This window comes from Mustela nigripes, chromosome 13, assembly GCF_022355385.1.
Source record: "Mustela nigripes isolate SB6536 chromosome 13, MUSNIG.SB6536, whole genome shotgun sequence".
Classification (NCBI taxonomy): Eukaryota; Metazoa; Chordata; class Mammalia; order Carnivora; family Mustelidae; genus Mustela; species Mustela nigripes.
Genome location: NC_081569.1, coordinates 112330441 through 112345170, shown reverse-complemented (window position 1 = coordinate 112345170; position 14730 = coordinate 112330441). Strand labels below are relative to the sequence as shown.

Sequence of the window (14730 nt, the reverse complement as noted above, 5' to 3'; positions counted from 1 at the left end):
CCTCCGTACTGTTTTCCAGAATGGCTGCACCAGCTTGCATTCTCACATCACAACATTCTTATGAAACAGGAAACTAACTAAGGGGAGCCAAGAGCTCGTGCTACTGGCACCACATGGCTGAGTACTTCCTACACTGGTTTGAGAAATCCAACCTAACTCCTTCTGCCCTCATGGAACCCCAGTGCTTTCTTTCTGGAAAGAATGGCTCAGCCAGCCTAAGAACTAGGTATGGATGGGATGGCCTTAGATCTCTGTCCATATTGCCTATCCCTAGTTGGAAACACCTTGGTTGATCTTTGAATAGCCTGGCTGGGGACAGGAGGTTGATGAAGGACCCATGGCACCATCAAGCAATCAGAAGACATAGGATCAGATTAGGTTCAGGTCGTTGGAAAGCAGCCAGCGTCTCCCCCAGACTTGGGGAGACCAGCTGGATCCTCATGTTCCTTTTCTTTGAAGGAAATTTAAACATTTGACACTGTTCTGGACTTGTGAGAACTCTTTGTCGTTGTGGCATGTGGGAAAAACAGGTTAGAGGGCTAGGAGAGATCAGGCCTAGGCACACACCTAAGGTGTCTGTGTGTGAATTAGAAAAGGACATCTGCCCCTTCAGAATGGACTGTCTACAAAAGACAACCCCAGGGGTCATTACCTATAAATTAAACAAACCAAAAAGTCGTTTCCTCTTGCTGTCATACCCAGTGCCAGAATTGAGGCTTGGGCTGGGGACAGGAATTGGATTACATTCCCATTCCCTGCTCAGTCACTCTACAGGATCCTAGGACCTGTCTGACCCACCTGTCTGACATCAGGGCCCTCTCACCCATTTCCCAAGATCTGTATTTCCGAATTTCCAGGTTTTTCAGATGACATTCATTATTTTTCCACCTTCTAAGAGAAGAGATCTAGACTGACCTAAGAACAACGTGTGTTTAATCTTTTTGGTATAAACTAAATGTGGGCCTTCCAGCTTCAGACCCTGCTTTAGGCCAATTCCTTAATTTCCATAGGCCTCAGTTTATCCATCTTGAAAATGGGGATAATAAAAACGACCTTGCAGGACTGATTCAATGAATAGACAGCCCGGAACACAATGCCGGCATGTAGTGGGTCTGCAACACCACGTGGTCCATGGTCCTCAGGTGGGCGAGACCTGCAGGATGCTCACAGCCGGCATTGTTCGCGCAGTCCCCCACAACTCTTACAAGCTGGGAGGTGAGGGGCTCGGGCCGGTCCTCTCCCCCGGGGCTCCTGCGGACACCTCCGTGGCAGGCAGGGAGGCCGGGGCAGGGAGGGCCGAGCAGCTCTGCACTGCAGCCACCTGCGCCACGGCCGGGGCCGAGGATGCGCTCCCAGGCGCCCTGGTGCGGCCGACTCCCGGAGGCGGAAGGCGGCGGGGTCGGCGGGGCAGCGGACGAAGCGGGCGAGCGGGCGAGCAAGGAGTTAAGCGGGGCCGGAGGCAGCGCGCCTGTCAGACGCGAGCATGTGCAGTTTGCACAGCATCCGTACTATGGGTGAGTGCCGCCGCCGCCGCCGCCGCCGCCGGGGGCTCGGCTCGGCCCGGGCAGCGGCGGCTGCAGCCCCCCGGACCCCGCGCCGCCGCGGCGGGCGCCGACACACAATGCGGGACTAGGCGCGGCGCGGAAGGGCCGGCGGCGTGGGGGAGAGGCACGGCAGGCAACTCGACGCGGGGGGAGCCGGAGCTCCGGGCGTGGGGGCGGGGAGCAGGCGGCGCAGGAGAGCGCCCCGAGTCCCGGCGCGGGAGGAGGAGCGGGAGCCTGCCGGGGAGACGGCGCTCCTGGCCGCACCTGCACCCGGCGGGCGGCCGGCGCGGCCCTGCCCTTGCCCGCTGCCTCGGCTCCGCACCGGTAGGTGCCCCTGATGCCGGCGGAGAGGCCTTTTCGCCGCTCGTGGAGGTGGCCGCGCGGGGCGGGCAGCGCCGAGTGCGGGGGGCCCGGGAATGGTGCGGTGATGGGGAAGACGGGGCTGCCGGGCTGGGGGCGCTGCCCGATCCCTCTTCCTCTTTGCTTTCGGTTTCGAAGCGGCTGCCCGGGCTGGAGCCCGAGCCGCAGATTAGAAGGTGCGCCCGGGCTTGGCTTCCCTGCGGGGGATGGGCGCACAAGGGGGCGTGTTGGGGAAGGGGTGCACGTTGGCAACTTTCCCCGCTTGAGACAAAGGGGTATCGGGGAGGTGCGGCGGGGTGGGAAGGGGCTAGCGGGGATCTCCGGCCCGGAAGGTTGACATCCCCCCTTTCGTCCGGGGGGAGAGCACCTCTGAGGCCGCCTTGGGAGCGCCGAGGGGGGCGCCAGTTTCAGTGGGAGCTAGGGAGCCAGGGCATGGGAGTGAGGAACACCGACCCTTCTGAGTTTGAGGCTGAGGACTTTCCTGTAGGGGATGGAACCGTGCCAAGATGACCCTGCTGCCTTCTCCCCAGGTGCATGGGAAAACTGGGTGATGGTGGACTGAACACCTGGGTGTCCTCCCTTCTCCGAGTCAGTGCCTTGGGGACCTGGCGCAGCCGCCTCGTCGTCAGCTCTCCATTTGTCCTCTCTGTTTCGAGGTTCTCGGTGGGAGAGGCAGGTTTGAGACGGGGACCGTTCGAGCCCTGTTCATGGCAAGGACAGGGAGACATTGGCCTCTTTCCCAGGTATCTTCTTTTCCCTCTTTCAGCGCCAGTCAGAAGCTGACCCCCTTTTCTTCCTTCCTGGGACTTTCTCCAGGGTTTTCTCGGGGGTATGTTTGGTTGCCTCAGGTACTGAGCTTAGGGTGCTGGGTTGTTCTGATGCCACTTCGAAACCTCCCTGGAGAAAGGGATCACAACCCCAGGGAGCTGTGCCAGTGTAACCTTGGGGGCTCTGCTCACCAATTCTGTGCTCTCAGCACGGAATAACAAAGGAGCTGTGACTCTGGCCTTTACACTTCGGACCACCTGGTTGTCTCTCTTGGCTCTAACCAGGAAGAAGAGGAAAGATGAGGGATGAATGGCTTGCCTAATGGGGATGGGGTCCAGGTGGCTGGTGTCTCCCTCCCTAAGCCCACTCGCATGTGATCACTGGCTTCCATTCTGTGGTGGGACTGCCCACTGCATTTCTTCCTCTTAGAAAGGACAGCCTCTTGAGAGTTGGGTTTCCCCGTGGTTGCAGAGCAGGACTACATCTGCAGGACAGAAGCCACTGAGGATGGTGGGGAGCCGGACTGCTGGGTGCCTCTCTTGCCTGGTGCTGTGAATGGGCTAATGATACGAGTGGTTGGGCCAGGGGTAGGCCATGTTGCTCTGGAGACATGGTGGGGGTGGGCTGGGATGAGGTTTGGCCTTCCACTCCAAGGCTTTGTATTTGGGGACAGAGAGGGGTAGCTGGGAGACAACAGGTCCTTGGAGGCCGGATGACAAGCTGATGTAAGGTCGACTTTGGCCACTCAAAGGCACTGGATTAAGGGAGGTTCCAGGACCAGTAAGGGGTGGCAGAAGAAAATGGAGTCCCCTGAGTCCTACATGTGCGGCTCTGGAACTTGTGGCTGAAGTCTGGGGCAGGTGCTGGGCTGGAGATCACCCCTACCCGCCTTGTAGGGATCTTTCCTTTCTAAATGGGTGGGGTTGATTTTCTGCTTAGCCCCCCACTGGGTTAATCACAAGCTGTTTACTCAGAACTGAGAGTAAGGATATGGAGGCCTGACCTTCCCTCCCCTGGTGGTGAGAGCTGTTCCGGACAGTTCCTCAGATGTAGGGACAGTAAGATGGGAAAACCATACTCCCCCGACTCCCTCTCTTAAAGCAACAAGGCATAAAGTTTTACCTTTGTAAAGTGATTTAAGAGGTTTGGGTCCTTGAAAAGTGTTAAAGGAGTTAGGGAAACTTACACTGTGTTTATTTCACTTGTATCAGATTTATATATTGTTTCTAAAGGGAAAGGTGTCATTTTGCAAGAAAGGGCTAAATTACAGCTTTTGTGAGAGGGAAGGCTCAGCACTAGTTTTCAAAGTGTGGTTTTTAATTGGAAGACACTTGCTGCGGCGCACAGGCTGCAAGCGTTTTTCTGTCTGCCTCCGTACTCCCAACATCCTAGGGCTCCTTCTGAGGAAGATTTTCCCCCATAGACAGGGTCCAGCCTGGACACCAGCAACAGTCACCTTCCAAGCTCTGAGAAGGGTCTCTGTTGATGTCGGGGACTCTGATGTTACAAGTTGAGACCTGGGCGGTAAAGCGAAGCCGTTTGGTCTTATCAGAGGCCATATCAGATCTGGCTGTCCTTGAGGGAAAGGAAACCTAACTCCCCTTCCCCTGGCATAGCCTTGCCATTTTCAACTTTTTATCTCTTTACTCTCCCTTTTACCTCCTCCCCTCACCCTTAATTTATAGACAAGGTGGTTTGGGTTTGTTTTTTTTTTTTTTTTTCTCTTTTTTTTTTCTTTTCTTCTTTTATTGCAAGAACATTCCTCTTAAGTTGTGGATAATTTCTGACTTGGCGAACTCTCAGCTTCCTTTGTGGCAACACCCTGGCTAAGGAGGGAATGTCAGAAGGGATGTCGGGAAGAAATACGGCCCTTCTGGCCAGGTCTTCTGTTTGATCTACCAATCCACCTCAGAAGTCAGGGGCTTTGAATTTGAAAAGTGAGGTGTAAACGGATTTCTGGTGAAGGGCTAGGAGGCAGCGCTTTGGCTGTGGGTTCCTTAGAGGGAAACTGAGCCACACTGAGAGTGAGGCCAGTGGCAGTGGCATGCGTGAATGTCTGTGGGAGGCAAGTATTCCTTTCCTGTGACTTCACCGTGTTTGAGACAAGTACTAGAGAAGTCCCTAATAAGGCGAGGATGCACCAAGGGAGTTTAGGAACCCGTGTGCTTGGTGTCCGTTGTCCCTGTGTCTCAGACTCTGCACCGTGGGATAGTTCATGCTGCTGTGATTTTAGGAAAAGGATGTGGTTTGCACACCTGCAACTCACATCCCTAGACAGAGCTGCAGCTGAATCAGTCAGGTCTCGTGCCCAGATAAAAAGGAGGGCCTGCTCCCTCGCCTGGGCTCACACCCATCTGGAAGGTGTGGGCCCCCACTCTCCTCCACCCAAGGCTGTCCTCAGTGTTCATTTTAACATCAATCCCCCTATATATAAATTTAGTGGGGTGGAGGTCACAGAGTGGTATTGGTCCCCTGCTCCTTCAAAGGAAGGTTCTGAAAGATAGCTTTCTACCCTCCTCTGATGTTGGTGTTTCTATCTTTGGGGTTGGTCACAGTCCTGTTGGCAATGTGAAGAGTAACCAAAATCATTGCCAATTTCTGTTTCTGAACGTCCAGCTGCCCATTATCTTCTACTGTGCTGGCTCCCCAACAGAGAGCTTGATATCCCTTCAGGACGCTTGGCCCCAGTGTGACTGGTACTGTAGAAGTTAGGGCCAACAGTCTACACGGATAAGACTTGGGTCTCAGGTTGCTCCTTCCTGCTGCTCCATCCTTTAGAAGCATAACAGTTAAAAGAGAAAAACTTGCATTGTCAAATCCTAACCTCATGTAGGGAGATCTAGGGAGATCTAATAGATGTGAGGGGGGAGTGCATAATCTAAGAGCATTTTTCGGCCATTCCTTTCTGCTTCGGAAGCCCCGCCTTCAGAACACACTGGATTCGCCATTTCTGATTGCTTCCGCGGTTGAGCTTGAGTGGTGAATACTTTCTAGCCGGTTCATTCATTCACTGTTTCCTTTCAGTTCTTAAGACGCACCCCATCACATGAGTTTCTGGAATGGTCCGTTTCCGTCAGAAGTGTCACTCACCCGGAGTTTTCATGAAGGCCTTGATACCAGCCCTGAGGATGTAGGGATGCCAGCCAAGAAGGAGACTGAAGAGCCACAAAGAGAGGATTCTTTTCTGGACTTGTGAAGGGTGATTCATGCTTCGAGATAAAATGTGCTTCCTGGGCTCCATGGCTTCAGTGCCTGCACGGGCGGTGGAGGGCCAGGCCCCGGGGGGGCAGCGAGAAGCCCACCTTAGAGACAATAATCGATGTGCTTTGGAGCGGTGGTGGGGACCTATTTTTAGCCTACTGCCAAACCCTACCTTCTTTTTTATAGCGGTCCTTGGCCACCCCCCATTCCAATTTCTAGGTTCCCCCTCCCTCTCATTCCCAATCCCAAAAGCCTTTTGAAAACCGGGAGCAAGGCAGCCAGGGTACTGGTCTTACTTTCAGCTCCTTCTAAAACAAATATGGACGAGAAGTATGGTCAGCACTGGGTAACAGAAGGAGACGCTCCAGATTTTTTTTTTTTTTTTTTTTAAGATTTTAAAAGCTCCAGGTTTTTGTTTTGTAACTGTGTTTTTTGCCTTCTATAAACAAGGGGATGACTTTCTTACATGGGCCTTAGGAGACTTAAAGCTTCCATAGAACCTGCAGTTTCTAGCATGGGGTGAGTGCTGGTTAAATCGTCAGGTGTGGTACCTGGATGTGACCAGATATTCAGATTTTTAGGTCATTGGGCAATGACGCCATTTGTGCAGGAGCCGACAGCTGGCAAAGACTTCCAGAATCAGGAAATCTTGGATTTCCTCCCTTACTGACCTGTGTGAACTTGGACAACCAATTTCAGCCCTCGGAGACTTAATTTCACAAATGGAGCTTTGGCTGGTTTCAATGATCATAACAATGATAGTAGTGACAGCCACCATTTATTAAAGACTTACTGTATGCCGGGCATTGGACTAATCACTTGACATACGTTCTCTTTCTCTCACAGCAATGTTGAGTTAGCTACCATTAATTATCCCCATCTTATAGCTGGAAAAACCGAGGCCCTGAAAGAGAAAATGATGGCACATGGCACATGACTAGCAAGTGTCCAAACTGGGATTTGAACTGGGATCTGTCTGATTCTTTTATGTTCTATAACCTTGGATCAGGGGATGAAACAAGTGTTGAGGAGAAGTTAAACATGGTGATAGTGTCAGTAAGATAGAAGGAGAGCTGATGTGGACTGTTAAAAGGTGTGGAGCTAGTTAAAAGGAGATGGAAGTACAGATCCTTATTTGAAAAACAACATCCCAGTGAATGTTCGGGAAGGAGAGAGAGGTTGGTACCCTGCACTGAGGAAGGAGACCAGATGGCCTGGGAGTTACTATAAGGGGAACCAGACTCTCTGCTTGGCATAGGAATGTGTCTCATAAACCCCATTTCATTTTGATGCCAAAATTTGTCTCTCGCTGAACAGACTCTGGGCAGCATTTTTCTTTCTGTCACCCTACTGCCACGAGTCATAATGGCTTATCTTTGCCGATCTTAATGCCAGACCTCATCCTCTAACCCAGTTTCGGGGCCTTCCCCTGCTCACTGTTAAGAGTCCAGCTGTGGAGACCTGATTCTGACTCTGGGGTCCCAGGTACACTCTGGAAAGGGTAGAAAGCATCGGACTGTCCTGTTCTTCGGAGAAAGTCTTTGTGGCCACCGAGTACTCCCTTCAAAGTGACCGGCTGGTTCACTAAGTTGATTCTTATCATTTTCGTCCTTATTTGTTCCAGGCAAGTTAATGCTAAGGCTCTTCTACCATTTTGAGGTGTTTGTGGAAGAGGAATGGAGGTGAAGGTGGTGGCCTGGGGAGGTAAGCGCACCCCACTCTGAGAGTTAGTGTGATGGTGTGTAATGGAGCCTCATTCTGGAGGGCAGGGGGATTTGGGTTCTCTTGGCTCAGGGACTCTGGTCACATGACATGGGTGCTTTGGCCTTTCATTTCCTTATACGTAAAATGAGAATGCTGCAAAAGAGATTCTGGAATATTCTGGAATATTCTCCAGCAATAGTGCTGGCTGATCCAACAGAGTCTGGACAGTTTGGTCCTTTCTCAGGGAGTAATTCAGCTGAGGTCTAGAATTGGAGGAAGTTAGATCTGGGAGAACAGAGGTGGAGTTGAAGGAGAAAGATGCCAAATTAAGGGACAAAATCAGAGGAGGAACAAGTCCCTTCTTCTGAAGGGGACCTGGATTAGGTCATTCCTCCTTCGATTGCTGAAGTGGGGCAGCTAGGAGGCCGCATGTTTACCCTGCATTCACCAGCTCATAAATGGTGAGGAGCATGCCTGTCTCTTGTCTTGAAACCTCAACTTCACACCCCCCCATCTCAGACTGTCCCCAACTGAAGGCAGCAGGGGAGTTGTGTATTGGTGTATGTTTCACATTCTGCACTTGGATTCGGCAGACTCTATGGCATGGTTCAACCCAGGATACCCTCCCCCCTGCCCCACCACGAGGCTCCGGGACCTGGGTGCTTTGACTGATGCTTTCTGGGTGACTCGGTGTTAGTAAGAACATGTCTCTCTGGCTTCCCTCACTTCCCCTGGAAGCTCAGCCTAGGAACTCAGGGAGTCACAGCTCTTCCGTTCCTGGATTTGGGTCTTCTCAATTTCCCTTTGAACAAAGCCATTTGTCCAAGGACCCTTGGATTCTGCTGTCCATTGGTACATGGTCAATTTTCATTTCATCATATTCAAGGTTGAGGAGCAAGTGAATTCCCAGTGAACCCACCAAACCAATCTCTTCTTTCCACACCTGCCTTCCTTTTTCTCTTAGTTCCTTATTGCCCTTAATCCCATTATTTGCAGGGGTGGTTACCGTACCACTGCGAATGTGAGAGATGATCTTTGCTGGTACAGGGACAAAACGTTTCATTTAAATAGCTAGGTTTCACGAGTTAATGAGTATAAAGAAACAAGATTCATTGGGTTGTACTCAGAAAGTGACTTAGTTTTGTCTTCCACTGTTCCTTTGTGCTTATTCAGTGGGATTTGCTCTTTCCCTGCCCTGGGATGAAAACTCAGGCCCTATAACGGTTTGGGTCATTCTTAGGCAGTAGACGGTCCTATAGTCACTTTGAGTCACAGAACACAGCCGGAATTCAATACTTAATCTGTCTAGTCCTTTGTGACTGGGCTGGGAGGGACGAGAAATGGCTCACTTGGTCAGCACCAGCGTCTGGTGGCTCCCGGCTTCCAGCTTCCTGGGCCTAGCAGGTATTTTGATGCTGAATCTCTCTTGTGGCCTTGTTCATGGCTTCCTCAGAGACAGCTCCCCACCAGCTGCTGGGATATTCACTTCCAATTGTCTTGAAGAGAGCAAATTATCCTCTATTCTAGATCATTGTTCTTTCATCAGCCCCTAAAACCCAGTGATTTACCTCCAGTCTCTTCCAGCTAAGGTCCTGCAGTCTGTCTGGGTGGCCCTCTTGGACGAGACCTGCTTGGGTCTCAACCCAGCCTTCTGTTGCACATCGCCCCATTAGCCAGCGGACATGGTCATGCATCCTTTGGTGCAGTGAACCTGGGAATACAGGAGGACCCCCCCCCCACACACACACACACACTCCCTGCCAGCTCAGCCGTCTACCTTAGCTCCTCTGACAGCCAATGGCCAGCCTGTGTCTCTCACCTGGAGACCTAGGGTGCCTCGGGTGGTGGTCAGACGCCAGTCCATTGTCCTCCAGTTGCAGGGTCAGACATCCAGTTTCCCGAGCTGTCCTGTTGAAGCCCCTCTCGTGGGCCTGGGAGTGTCAGACCTGTTATCCTCAGTGCCCTAGTTAGGACTTTTGATTTAACCTCTAGCTATCTGTGTATCAAAACAATAACTCTTACAAGAAGTTCATGACGTCACAGATACGATCAGGATAAGGCTGCAGTACCTATTTAAAAATTTAACTTAAATAAAAAGGTTAACAACGGCTAACACTTAATTGAATGCTCACGATGCCAGGCACTGTCTGCAGTCCTAGAAACATGCTCTTCCACTTAACCCCCATGGGGGAGATGCTTTTGTTTTTTTCCATTCTACAAAGAGAGCAAAGAGAGGTCAAGCGGGTTGTCCAAGGTCACGTCATTGGCATCAGAGCCGGGATTCAGATGGGAAGGATCTGAGCCCTGAGTGTGCTCCTTTAGCCCACTGCACGCTGTCTCTGCCTACAAGGGCAGTGGGCAGCCGTAAGTCATGAGGTAGAAAGCAAATGGTTGGCAAATGCTACCTCTGGGACCTAAGTGTAGGTTCTTTACTCTGGTTTTCAAGCTCTCCACGCATGGCCTTTCTGGCAGCTCCTTCGGTGCCCTTTGCAGGAACCTCAGCCCCTTGCCTGCCACCTCTGCCAGGCATGTGCCCTCCCCTGCCCAGAGAGCCCTCCTCTGCTTTTCTCCCTCCCCAAATCAAAGTCCTTTAAGTCAGACCCATCTTTGCTGCAAAGGTGTATGTAACCAAAAGCACTTCAGCTGGGATCTTTGACTTCTCCTGGAATTTCATTACTATATTGGCAATGAATATGGGCTTTTCTGCAAAGCGCTGTGAAGGGCGGTTAGCAAACCCAGATTCTGATCTCTCTGTGCAGTTAACTGCCTGTTGCTAACTCATGCAAGACCCGAGACCTCGCCGAACTTTGGTTTCAACATTTTTTTCCTCCAGATTTTTATTTAAATTCCAGTTAGTGAACGCAATGTATAATAGTTACAGGTATAGAATTTAATGATTCATCACTTACGTAGGACCCCAGTGCTCGTAGGAGTGCCCTCCTTAATCCCCATCACCCATTTCCTCATCCCCCCATCCTCCCCTCCAGTAGTGGTTTCAACATTTGTGAAGTGTGAGTGTGGATAAGCTGCCTTCAGCCTTCAGTATTTATGTTTAAAAAAATACTTAAATCAGTATTCCTGATTTATGTTTACCTTCTTGTCCCCTCAAACCTCTAAGCTCTTGAGAGGTTGAACTGTGTGTCTTGACTGTCTTCTACCTCCCATGACTCTGCACAAGGTTTTATGCACAAAATGGACTATTAGTCGGCTGACTGGTGGGAAATGCTGCTCTAGGTCTGCCCTGAGCTTGACCAACTTCTATAATTCACCTACTTCTGGGTGATTGCCAGCAAGGACTTGGCAGTTTTCTTTTCTGCATAAGGTTTGGGTCTAACCTGCTGCCTTTTCTCTTTGAGAGACCTAATGTAATGCCTTAAGGTCCACGTGCCTTGATGGGCAGCGTCAAAATCCAAAACATTCTAAAACCAAAAAACTTTCTTTAATTCACGCAGTGGCCATACCTGCTGTAGCCGTGTCTGGTGTGTGGGGTGTGACTATTCACAGGTCTGACTGCAGAAATGTTAGTGTGTTGAAGTGCTTGGCTTAGACCCTGCTGGGGGGATTACATAATCCATGGGATGGATGTATTCTACATCACTTCCTAAAAAAAAAAAAGAAATCTAAAAAATTCTGAATTCCGAACTTGGGAAAGCGATGGGAGTTCTGGGAGGTGTTTGTCCACAGAGGTTCAGGACGTGTCTAACATCTCTAACAACGTGTCTCATATTGCCCTTGCCAGCTCAACCTCGACCTAATCCCGGCCCTGATTGCAACACAACAGCTCATGCCTTAGTTTACCAATTCGATTTTTTTAAAAAGATTTTATTTATTTATTTGTCAGAGAGAGAGAGCATGCACAAGCAGGCAGAATGGCAGGCAGAGGCAGAGAGATAAGCAGGCTCCCCACCGAGCAAGGAGCCCAATGCAGGACTCGATCCCAGGACCCTAGGATTGTGACCTGAGCCGAAGGCAGCGGCTTAACTGACTGAGCCACTCAGGTGTCCCACCAATTTGATTTTTTAAAAATATTGCATTACAAGATCATATGTCTTGATTTGTGAGTGTTTTGGGGGCCTTCTTAAAGTTTGTGCTCTCTTGCCTCACCCACTTAACCTAATCCTAGCCCTGCATGACTTCTGAACCTTAGTCTTTCCTCTTCCCACATCCCTATTTCTGGGATGAACTGGTGTGTCCTGAGAGTGGGAGCCGTGTGCTGGGTATTTGCAGATCAGTTGGTTCTGTGGGGTCCTGTTGGCTCCTTGGATGAATGAGGTCTGCAGAGACACTTGTAAATTGGTTCCTGGAGACACTTCCTACATCTGGATGTTTCCTTGGAGCACAAGTGAGCATGGTTCCTCTACTTCCTTCTAGGATATGATGTGACCTGATGTTTAAAGAAATAAATTAATTTAAAAAATATATATATGCCCACAGATACTCCTGTGAAATAGAAAATTATACAATGTTGGAATCTAAAGTGTTCCGTTGTGTGTGTGTGTGTGTGTGTGTTTAAAGTAATCTCTGTACCTGATGTGGGGCTTAAACTCATGACCCTGAGAGCAGGGGTCATGTGCTCTACCAACGGAGCCAGCCAGGCACCCCTCTATTGTGTTTTACTTATCTTTTTGATGAGGAAACTGAGAGGTGATGATAGTGTTGCAAATGTCTGTAGAAGAGCCAGGCTCAGACATCTTGTTTCTGGAACTTCCATGGGCACTCCAAGCTGAAAGTCTGTTCCCTTCTTCTCTTTCCAGGCCCTGGTATCCTCAGATGGTGAGGAAGACTCATGAATCAGTTAGCTAGTCCCTCTTGATTGAAAGACACATTTTTTTTTTCAGTCCTTAGTCCCTATTTGGCAGTGATGGGTGTACTTACGGGAATTCAGGCTGTCTTTCTCCCACCATTAAATAACCCATTCCTCTCAGAATCTGAGCCCGAAGTATTTCTGGCTTGCCTTTTAACCTAGTGGAGGTCCTCTGAGATCACTTCTGTATCCCTATTCCTGTCTGTGCTTCCTCACAATATAGCATTTTCCATAAATATCCATAAGCACCCTCTTACATACTGTTTATTCATCGTCTCATCCATTAAGAAGACATTCCCCAGACCAAACCTGGCACCAGTTTCTTTGACTTCTTCTAAACACATCTTTGCCTCCAGACGTTGAACCATGTGTCATTTCCCTGGCCCCTATGGATGCCTTGTGGTCTTTCACCTATTGTCCTCAGGCTAGAAGATGCTGAGATATAGTATAATTTAAATTAGTCATGGAGATGAAATTTTCCAAGATGCCCAGTTGAATAATCTTTTTAAGCCCCATAGGCTGACCACATCATCTGTACCCCCATCATTCAGAAGCCTCACGGCAATATCTGTTAACAGACCATTAAATTTCTTCCATTTTGAAGAAATGGAAGGAAGAATGGGTTCCTTTTGAAGCCTCCATAATTCTGTTCACCCCTTGATTCCTCTTGGCACTGCAGTTTCCCTTGATTCTAGGGACACATGATGTGGAATGGTGGCCCCTTTTTATCTAGCAGATGTTTGTAACAAATAAATTTCCTAAATGATAGGACTTACCTATATACATGTTTAAAAAAATCAATATAACACCCTAACTGTAACATCAAAGAGAAAAAAGGGAAAAAGTTAGTTGTAATACAATATCATGTATTCTAGTAGGTAATTGCTTGGGCACGACTACACGGAAAACAGAAGGAAGAAGTCAGATGCTTGAACCTGTACATAGATTCACTGCGAACATAACAGCCACAAATACCCACAGATACAGGTGTGTTGTGTGGGCGACTCGGATACCAGGAGAGGCGCCACTGAGGTTGACGTGATTTTCCCAGATGGTCAACCACTCTTGGTAAAGTTCCAACAAATAGGAGGTACAGTATTCCCTCAAAAGGCACTGTGATGACATTCCCAGGCAATTCAGTATCTGTTAAAACCATGCAAAAATCCTCTGTATTTATTTCAGAAAGGGAGCTTGGTTCTAGATGCAGATGATTATAAGCGGGCTTTTCACTTCTGTGAATATTCTAGTGGGATGTTCTCAAGTCCTATGGGAGAGTTTGTTTGTGGACCACTGTGGGAATTCCAGGTTCCCACTGCTAAGCACCTGTAAGCACCCCCATCCACCGTGGCCCTGACAGAGGCTCCCTCCAACCCCGGGGAAGCCCCGTGGAGAGCTACCAGTCTGGAAGTCTGGAAGAAGGACCAGGACCAGGAACTGGAGACCTGTGTTCCAGGTCCGGGCTCTAGCACCTCAGGACTTAAATGACCTTAACTCCGGCTGCCTGGCTCTGTGAACGGGGTTATGATGACGCATGTGTCCTGCTGGTATTTGGGATTGGGGCTCACGGTGCTCCCCTCCACGGCCAGAGCATCCCTGTGTACCCCACAATACATTTCCTGTTGACAAGCTTTCCCTTTCTGTGTTTTTTTTCCTTAACATTTCAACCTCCTGAAGTCTCTGTGATCTAGGAAAGAACACCCCCCCCCCCCCCCCCGTCTCTGCTTCTCCAGCAGCTTTTCTGTCTCGGTCCCTTTACAAGCAAACTTCCCCAAAGCGTTATCCTCCAGAATCAGCGGTACTCACTGTCTCTGTCACCTGCTTGTGTGGGCGCCCTTCCTTACTGACTGGCCCCCAGGACCTCAGTGCGGCTAAATCTCTCCAGCCCCTGTCTGACATGCCTCTGCAGCTGACCATGGTCCCCCACAGTCCCCACCCCTGCCTCCCTCATGGGGTCCTTTCCTGGAAGTCGTCCTCCCTCGTTGGCCCTTGCTCAGGCCCCTTCACAGAGCCCCGTCCTTGGCCAGCCTGGATATCACTCCTCCCCAGCAGGCTCGCTCTGTGTAGCTTCAGAGACCAGACCCGCTGCAGCCAGAGTCCGTGGGCCCTTCAGACTGGAGCCTCTGAAAGGCAGTGCGTAGTGGGTTGTCTCTTCCCCTCTTCCTTCAGAGAATAACGCCGCTCTTGCCCAAGTCAAAAGTCTGAGTATCACCCTTGACCCCCGCCCCCTCCCCCCGCAGAAATCCCTGCCAAGTCCTGTCAGTCCTGGGTGCTTTATTTTATTTTTAAAGAGAGCCAGAGTGCGAGGTGGAGTGGAGGGGCAGAGGGGGAAGGAGAGAGAATCTTAAGCAG

At 50.2% G+C, this 14730-nt stretch overlaps 1 protein-coding gene across 12 annotated transcripts in view; it reads left to right on the top strand.

Annotated features, from left to right (window-relative positions):
* The first annotated feature begins 1350 nt into the window (after positions 1-1350).
* The window catches only part of TMEM229B (transmembrane protein 229B), a 39433-nt gene continuing 26053 nt past the window's right edge, over positions 1351-14730 (top strand). For 2 of the 12 annotated variants that reach the window (XM_059373444.1, XM_059373441.1), the window contains exon 1: positions 1568-1868. The gene's annotated coding sequence lies outside the window, so the exon portion shown is untranslated. Of the gene's footprint in view, positions 1515-1566; positions 1869-1952; positions 2081-5696; positions 5872-6323; positions 6678-7497; positions 7578-12331; positions 12505-14730 lie in introns of those variants that run through there. The other 10 variants (XM_059373438.1, XM_059373437.1, XR_009399166.1 and 7 more) reach the window with 9 other exon arrangements.